Source organism: Tiliqua scincoides, chromosome 2 (assembly GCF_035046505.1).
Source record: "Tiliqua scincoides isolate rTilSci1 chromosome 2, rTilSci1.hap2, whole genome shotgun sequence".
In the NCBI taxonomy this organism is placed as follows: domain Eukaryota; kingdom Metazoa; phylum Chordata; class Lepidosauria; order Squamata; family Scincidae; genus Tiliqua; species Tiliqua scincoides.
The window spans coordinates 24998995-25008594 of record NC_089822.1 but is presented as its reverse complement, the minus strand read 5'-3'; positions in this window follow the sequence as shown (position 1 = coordinate 25008594).

Below are 9600 nucleotides of genomic sequence, written 5' to 3'. Positions count from 1 at the left end.
CCTAGTGAGGGGGTTTAACAACAAACCTTGTTGCTGTCCACACAACTGCTGATATTCAGTAGTCCTATAGGTGGCTTTCCTCGGCAGGCTAGGCCCCTCTTATCCACAACTCCATACCACTGTGCAATCCTTTCTAGGAGCCCCTGGTTCTTGTTCCATTTGCTGCTCTCATCTTTCTGTCAGCATCAAGCATCTTTCTATCTTATCTACTTGTTCCATGACTCTTATCTACTGTTCCATGACTCTTCCCCCACACTTCTTTGTCCTTCTGTCTACAGAGGCCTAATTCAGAACTAATGGGGTGGAAGCAATAGTTTCCTACTACAGGAATGAGCCTCTGAGCCATGCGCTTGTGCACTTCTCCCCCCCAACCCCGCTTCCACTTAAAGCATGAGAAGGGTTGGGCAAGTTTTTACCTTCATGAAGGAAACCACTGTTGTGCATTATTTCTGAATCTGGGAACTGTGGTTTACTTAAACAGTCAGGGAAAAACAAACCAGGATCAAACTATGATTTATTTCAAAGTTGAAAATAAAAGCTTTTCCTCTCACTTGCATTTTGGAGGAGAGGTAGCATGTGAACCTATGGCCATCGAGGCTCATCCATATAGCAAGAGATTATTGTGGTTTTTAATTATTGCTCCACCTTGTGATTTCCACCTTGTGGAAAAGTCATTGTATGGCTCAAGAGGCAGTGGGTAGGAAAATGTGAGCATGGTTAATATTTGCCTCTTGAGCCAGATTATGACTCTTGCTTCAGCTCCGTGTACCTGATGTAAGCACCACCTACAAATGTTCATGCCACAAGTAGTCAAGGTGGCAGTGTTGCTGCAGCGTGTCATGGTAACTGTTGCTATTTAAGAGTATGACCCTGACTAAGAGCCAGTATGAAGTGGTGGCCCAAGCTTATCTGCTACTCGGAAGTGTCAGTTCACCACCATCTTTCCCCCCCATTTTGCCCCCTCTCATCTCCATTGGTGCGCATGCCCTCTCTCATCTCCATTAGTGTGCATGCTTGCACCAGCAACCATGATGGCACATCTACCACTGCACACTGTACGATACTGTCATTGTTTTCCACTATGGTCCCTTCTTGCAAAGTGGTTGGGTGAGGAGTAGAATTTCTTCATACCTAGCATCCTCTCCACCCAGCTAATTTACAAGAAGTAGCAGAGGCAGCGACCCTCTTTCCAAATGCTACCCTAGAAGAAGAGTGCTTGGCCAAAGAATCGCAGTGGCACAGTTGGAGGAGCTACCCCCCCCATTCCCCTAGCACGCAAGAAGACAGGGTAGCAACTGGATAGGCAGTAGGCTGAGAAAGATGGCAGGTGAGAGCTGGGTGCACAGCATTTCCTTTCCAGTTTGTTGCCTCCCCAAGTCCACTGTCTGAAGCAAGTTCTTAACCTACCTTATGGGGCTAGACCACTCCTGAAGTAGTACGTATAGTACTGCATCAAGAAAGGGATGGGGCAGAGATAAGAATCAGTTCCTGCCCAGGACTTAAATGTGCATACCCTTGTCTGGTTAACTTATTTTGCTGTATTAACTGCTTTGTGAAAATTTTTTGTTTCAAAAGTGGTATATAATTTTTTTTAAAATTGAACTTTGGGGTTGTATTACTATAGTTCTGATGCACGTCTTCTCTTGTTGGCATGAATGCCTTTAACAGATTCAGAGCAAGTCTGAAATTTGTTCAAGGTTAGCCTTTTCCAACAGGTGGTGTGTCTGGTTCACATTTTTAGACTCCACATTATCTACCACTCTGCCATGGCACACTAATGTGTCATGAATGGTCTGCAGGTGTGCCATGGGAATTGGGGGGTGTTGGTCATATATTAGTGGGGGGTGTGAGCCCCTAGCCAGCACTGCACTGTGCCTTGGCAATTGTCAAAAAACTGATGGCGTGCCTTGACAATTAGTGCCTTCTCCATATGTCATGAAAGAGGTTGAAAATAATTGCTCCAGATCAATAATGTTGAACTTTACCTCAAAGCATAGTATATGTTATGATGCTATGGCCTTCAGAGTAACAGGGGCACTACTTCTGTGGGTTATCTACTCTTTTTAAGGGACCTCTTTGAATAATGGTTGGTTGATCTAGTTTGCTTGGTTTCCCTCTGGAAAAGTGTTCAGTTGGTTGCTCACCTGAATGTTGCTAAGCAATTGCCTTTTAATTTTAGTTTGGCTACCGATTGCTTTATAAACATTGGCATTACTTGTCCTTGCTATTACTCTGTGTGCCTAAAACCAGTGGAGGGAAGGTACACAAGTGGAGGAGCTGGCTGTTCTTCTGGCACTTAACCAGGAGTTAGGAAAGTGGATTTTGTCTTCCAGTTGGCCATTGTATGTCTGTTTCTTTCACCCCTTGGTTAAGGTAGCTGAGCTTGTTTTTCAAATGTCATGGAAAATAGCAAGCTCTGAAGTGTAAGAATGTCTTGCATGGCAAAATCTTCCTGCCTTGTTCACAGAGCCAATATTCTTCTCCCCTCATTAGTTTGTCTGATACACCTTAATGAAACTTGTTGCCAACTAAATTGTATAGCCACGTTTTTCCTGGTGAGCTGCCAGCTTGTCAAGGGAAGGCAACTTTTCAGATTTGCACTGAGGCTAAACTTCAAGCCCTCCCATTCTCCCGTCAGGTGCTGCAGTATCTTTCCATTTGTCTGCACGCACTCCGCAGTGCCTCTTCGTTTGTCAACTCGAGTGGGGTGGAGCATGCTGGCAGCTTTTTGGTGTCCCTGCTGCACCATTACAGCTTCTTCTTTTGGAGAAGAAACCAGAATGGTGTGGCAGGGAGCTAGAAAAGTCCCTCTCGTTGCATTCTGAATCTGCCAAATGACTTCAGCAGGCTCAGAATGTAGAAGTAATTGGCAGTGACGTGGCATCACATCACTGCCAATTACTTCTGGGTCAGCTTGCGTTGGCCCTGCTGGGGGTCAAGTACCGCCGGCTGCTCAAAGATAGACAGCCCTGGTTTAGATCATGTCACTTGGTAAAGCAGGTTTATTCACAAAACCGACTTTCTTTTTAATGGCATTGTGTTACTGTGGTATGGTGGTGATTATTTCAGAGACTTAATTTCTATCTGTATATACCATGCTTTCCCACCCCAATCAGAGTAAGTTTTTGTATTTAAATATTTTCAAACCATAGTGCATAGAAAATGAATCAGTAGCCTAATATCAAAATGACACATGCACATATGGCTTTATTTTTCTTTAATACCTGTACTATTGAATATTCCTCTATATAGTTGTGGATAATAAATACAGGCATGCTGCCTTATCTGCGAGGGTTCTGTTCTGGAACTCCCCAGAGATAGCTGAGACCTGTGAATACGGGGGAATGCCAGTCCTGAGAGACTGCCCCCTTGGAAATGAGTGGAGCTCTGTTCCCCTCACCTCTTAAGAACAGCCCCACTGGATCAGGCCATAGGTCCAGCTTCCTGTATCTCACAGTGGCCCACCAAATGCCCCAGGGAGCACACCAGATAACAAGAGACCTGCATCCTGGTGCCCTTCCTTGCATCTGGCATTCTGACATAGCCCATTTCTAAAATCAGGAGGTTGCACATACACATCATGGCTTGTAACCCATAATGGATTTTTCCTCCAGAAACTTGTCCAATTCCCTATTAAAGGCATCCAGGTCAGATGCCATCACCACATCCTGTGGCAAGGAGTTCCACAGACTGACCACACGCTGAATAAATAAATATTTTCTTTTGTCTGTCCTAACCCTCCCAACACTCAATTTTAGTGGATGTCCCCTGGTTCTGGTGTTATGTGAGATTGTAAAGAGCATCTCTCTATCCACTCTATCCTTCCTGTGCATAATTTTGTATGTCTCAATCATGTCCCCCCTCAGGTGCCTCTTTTCTAGGCTGAAGAGGCCCAAACGCCGTAACCTTTCCTCATAAGGAAGGTGCCCCAGCCCAGTAATCATCTTAGTCACTCTCTTTTGCACGTTTTCTACCTCCTGAAGGTCCTCTGAGCTCAGCAGAGGCTGAGGACATCTATCCAGAAAATGCAATTAGTACAGAATCTGGCAGTCTGTGTGGTTTCAGGAGCTCAACTTGGGCTAACCACTGCTCTTTGGGCAACCCTATTGGGGCACCACTGCTCCTTGGCTAACCACAGCAACTGCCAGTTTTATTTCCAGGCATGATTCAAGGTGCTAGCTTTAAAACCTTTTACAGCCTGGGACTGAGGTATGTGAGGAACATCTTCCTCGATATGAACCAGCTCATCCTGAGGTCATCTGAAGGGGCCTGCTGTGAGCATTGCCTTTGTTAAAGCCAGATTGGCAGCAGCAAGGGGTAAGGCCTTCTCCATGGTGGTGCCATTACTATGGAATTCCCTTCCATTTGAGTTAATAACTATGTTCTCCCCATTAGTCTTCCAGCAGGGACTGAAAACTTTCTCTTTCATTTAGCCTTTCCTTCTTAGTTTTGCTGGTTTTGTTTTTAATTGCATTGTTTAGATTTTTTGATTTGTTCTGCTGGCTGTTGTGTTTGTGGGGATGTCAAGTGTGTGTTTAATGCAGTTTCTTTTGTTTTTTGGCTTTTTTTAATTGATATTTTTATTGTGATGCTAGCTTTGTAGTTGTGATTTTTACGAATCGTGTAAGTTGGCAACCTTCAGTCTCGAAAGACTATGATATCGCGCTCTGAAAGGTGGTTCTGGAACAGCGTCTAGTGTGGTTGAAAAGGCTGATTCGGGAGTGACAATCCCTTCCACACTGGGAGCAAGTGCAGTCTGTCCCTGGCCTGTCTCCCTGGCTATGAGCCTTCCTTCTTTGCCTCTTAGCCTCAGACTGTTGGCCAAGTGTCTCTTCAGACTGGGAAAGGCCATGTTGCACAGCCTGCCTCCAAGCGGGCCGCTCAGAGGCCAGGGTTTCCCACCTGTTGAGGTCCACTCCTAAGGCCTTCAGATCCCTCTTGCAGATGTCCTTGTATCGCAGCTGTGGTCTACCTGTAGGGCGCTTTCCTTGCACGAGTTCTCCATAGAGGAGATCCTTTGGGATCCGGCCATCATCCATTCTCACGACATGACCGAGCCAACGCAGGCGTCTCTGTTTCAGTAGTGCATACATGCTAGGGATTCCAGCACGTTCCAGGACTGTGTTGTTTGGAACTTTGTCCTGCCAGGTGATGCCGAGAATACGTCGGAGGCAGCGCATGTGGAAAGCATTCAGTTTCCTCTCCTGTTGTGAGTGAAGAGTCCATGACTCGCTGCAGTACAGAAGTGTACTCAGGACGCAAGCTCTGTAGACCTGGATCTTGGTATGTTCCGTCAGCTTCTTGTTGGACCAGACTCTCTTTGTGAGTCTGGAAAACATGGTAGCTGCTTTACCGATGCGTTTGTTTAGCTCGGTATCGAGAGAAAGAGTGTCGGATATGGTTGAGCCAAGGTACACAAAGTCATGGACAACCTCCAGTTCATGCGCAGAGATTGTAATGCAGGGAGGTGAATCCACAGAATCGTGTAAGTTGCCTTGGGAACTCCAGTGTGTGGGAGATGGCCTATATGCAAAACCAACGCACTTGGTAGAATAAGAGAAGGTAGACCCAGTGCTGCTACTCAGATCAAGATACAAATCTTCTGTGGCAATGTGTTAAAAGAAAAACTGGGACGCCCTGTGCGATGTCTGTATTTTTCCTTATAACAGGCTGTGACATGATCTGTAACCATTAGATGCTTTAATGGCCTGTTTCTAAAGCTTATCTAGTTCATCTTCCTCCACAACATTGCTTAATGAGGTTGAGCTTTGATTTGTCCAGCTCAGTTAATGGCTGATAGGCTGGTCTGAAATCTTATTCTTTGGCTGCATTCATACTTACCTGTGTTTAAGTTCTACTTAATACAGTGGAACCTGCTGCTGAATAAACTTGCATAAGATTGTTGTTTGACACTTTTCCTTGGAGATGTCTTCCATATCTGCTTCTCCACAAGTTCAACATGAAGGAAAGAGACATCTGCTTTGACTGCAGCTATTCTACCCCAAGCCACAAATACATTGATAAAAAGAAAGATAAGCAAGGAAAGAGGTGTCTGGTTGTGAGTGTGTATCTAAAATTTCCATTTTTTCATCGGTAAAATAAAATACTTTCCTGGGAGGCAAGTGGATTAATTATGGACTGTAAAATAATTAAGAGATGAATACTGCTTTTAAATGCTGCTCTGGTTCACACATGTAAACATCCTAATATTGGATGGCCATTAGCCCCCACCCCCTGTTGCTAAAAAGCAGGATAAAATTAAAAACTATTCAACTTTCAAAGAGATGATGTGTACTTTTCCATACAGCTGACATTGAATTCAAATTCTTAAGAGCCCCTCTGGATGAGACTAAATCTGGGTCTGTGTAGTGCAGCATTCTGTTTGTGACACCATCCAACCCTGATGCCCATGGAAAGCTTATGAGCAGGGCTGGAGGCATCCGCCCTCCCTAGCAGTGTGTTTCCAAATTTACAGGTTATTAGATCATGTGATATAGAGAGAAGACTATTTTGAACATCTTGGAACCAGTTTTCACTGATGAGGTGCAGTCCGCACTGAGATGGAATAACTGCTGTCTGGGATTTCAGTCTCTAAGCAAGTCTCTTTCAGTGGCTCTTGTCAACTGTGACAGCAGTTGAAGTTAGCCCCTTGAAAAATACCTGCTTCTTGGGAAACCATTATTAATGTAATTAAGTATTAATGCCCATAATTAAGTATTAATACTTAATTAAGTATTAATACTTAATTAAGTATTAATGTCCATGGGAAGGGAACTGTCTGTGTTCCATTCTTACATTAAGGAATCTTCTTGTGTAACTCCTGGGATTCAGTTTACTGCTTAGGGAAGTATACTGACTTGCATATTTGGAGGTGTTCAAGATCTAATGTGTACTTGAACACTTGAAATCTCATCTTGTATGCAAAAAGAGAAACTATGATGTCTTTATTAAACGGTATATTTGCTCTGAATGGTTTCTACAACCCTTGCTATAAAATGTGGGTTTGTTCAAGAACTCACTGTGTGCTTTGCATAGTGATTGATTTTATTATGTGAACCACTTTGAACTATTCTAGTTCAAAATAACAGAACTTTAGTACTCTGGAGGGCCCCTGTATGCGTGGATCCTGTATCCATGGTTTCACTAATCCGTGATTCTGCTGATGTGGGCCCCCTGCACCCTCTGGAGGTGAGGGGAGTTATGCTCCCTTCACCTCCTTAGACTCTTCTTAAGAACAAAAAAAATGACCAGTTTTGAAAAACTGGAAGTGATGTTTTTATGCCTTTAAAATAATAAAATAAATAAATAATACAGGTATTTATATACTGCCTTTCTTGGTCTTTATTCAAAACTTTATTCAAGGTGGTTTACATAGGCAGGCTTATTTAAATCCCCATAGGGATTTTTACAATTTAAAGAAGGCTCTATCTTTCAAGAGCCACAACAATTCAGATGTTTCATTCTGATCTGGCCTCCATCCTCCCACGAGATTTGGTGTCTATTAAGTATCTGGATTGGTTTTTTGTTCTTATAATAATAATAATAATAATACAGGTATTTCTATACCGCCTTTCTTGGTCCTCAGATTTCTCCTTAGACTTTATTCAAGGCGGTTTACATAGGTAGGCAAATTAAATCCCTGTAGGGATTTTTACAATTTGAAAGAAGGTTTCTGTCTTTCAAGAAACCACAACATTCAGATGTTTCTTTCTTGATCTGGTCGCACATTCTGGCCTCCATCCTCCCACGCTCAGAGCAGATGGAATAGCTCAGAACAGATGGAATAGCTCGGCTTCAGCTTGTCAGCTGCTTCAAGGTCGCACGGTGCCGGTGGCCTCGAACTGGCGACCTTCGGATGTTATCTTCAGGCAAATGGAGGCTCAACCTTCTAGACCAGACCTCCTGCCCTCCTTAAAAGGTATTATGAGGGCTGGGCCCTTGTGTTTTTTCTTCTTACATTCTTTCTGAGCCTGCAAAAACCATGGGCAGACTTTTCAGCCTCTGCCAGGCTCAGAAGAGCCTCTGAAGGGTGCAGGGCATGTGGGTGGGCATGTCCCACATATCTACAATTTCCAGTATCCATTGAGGTTCTGGAACAGAACCCCCATTAATACCAGGGCACTCCTGTATAAGCATTTTTAATACAGGCAGTTGTGCTTACCCTTTGAGTTCTATCTCACTGCGGATATTAGCTGGTTGTAGTGTCAGGTTGGCAACTGGAAGGTTTTGCCCTGCATCTGCATTATAGAAGGTGCTTCTGCATTGTGACTGGGAAGCAACTGGCAGTTAAAATCAATGCACAAGAAAACTGGTCTGCTTTGTTGTCTGATACCATGAGTGTTGGGCAGCTTTATGTCTGGGGCATATAGGCAGAATTAAACTCTGGCTCAAGAATAGGCACTAGAAAGGACCTTTAGGAAGACTCTTAGGTATTACAGCAAAAGGAAAATCCAGAGACCTAGTTTGTCACAACCAGGGCCCAAGGAGAAGTTTGCCAAGGTGGGGCAATAACAGTTTTTGTGTGCCTTTTGATTGCATAAATTTGTAGGGTCCTAGCAGCAAGTCCATTCAGAAGTAGCTGGCTGTGCCTTATTTGCCGAGCATAAAATGTTCCTTTGACAATTATAGCATGAACTATGTTTTTGTTCCACATCAGCTTAAACATCTGGGCATGATGAGGCTGCCCACCTAAGACTATGCAAAATACTTTGTTTGGGAAACTTGGTGGAGAGGTTGTGAAGCATGACTCCTCAAAAAGTGACAGTGATAGGTTTCATATTTCTTTTCTTGATCCATGTGGAAGTACTGTGTAAGCAAGAAACAAATGTCAAAATCCTACACATACTTCTTGAGGAAGGGAAAAATATTCTGTATGCAACTAACAGTTTCAAGTGGGGCTGGGACAAGAACATGAAATTAGAAGCAAAACCCAACATACAATGTCAGAAGGAGTCGGAGAAGGGGTGTGTTTCTTTTGATTCAAAAGCTGAATCTTAAAGCCAATTCAGATGTTCAGTGGCATGGGAGTTGACTCCAACTCTGCTTGTCTGAAAGTAGTCCCTGCATGTTGGGAATGAATACTAGTCTCTGACGTGTCAGCTCTTTATTTGAAGGAAGGTCTGTTTGCATGAGAGTGTTTGTATCTTTGTGTATAATTTGTCTATTTCAAACAGAAGTTGAGAACCAAGTTGCATGATTGCTTGGTATGGGGAGAGAAGTGGAGACTGAGAATCAATGCAATGGGTTACGTATGTTTAAATACAAGAATTGAAACTTCTTCATAACGATTGTGATTTATGCAACCAATTTACCATTGGGACCATTTAAGTTAGGCAAATTTGAATCACATTTTTATCATTTTTAACACTGGGTTGTATAATATACAGGAGGCACGGTTGCTTCTGGGAAAAGAAGTTGCCCAAACTCTCAGCTGCACAGTTAGCCCAAGCCCGTGTGGCTGGTCCCGGACTCTCATTAAGTCAGGGAAACCATCGTAATAAGGGAGGCGTTTTCTGGGTGCCCATGCAGTTTAGCTTGCCAGTAGAGAACAAGCAGCTGAGCTAATGTACAGTTGAGTTTGATGGAGTGGCTTGTGGCCAG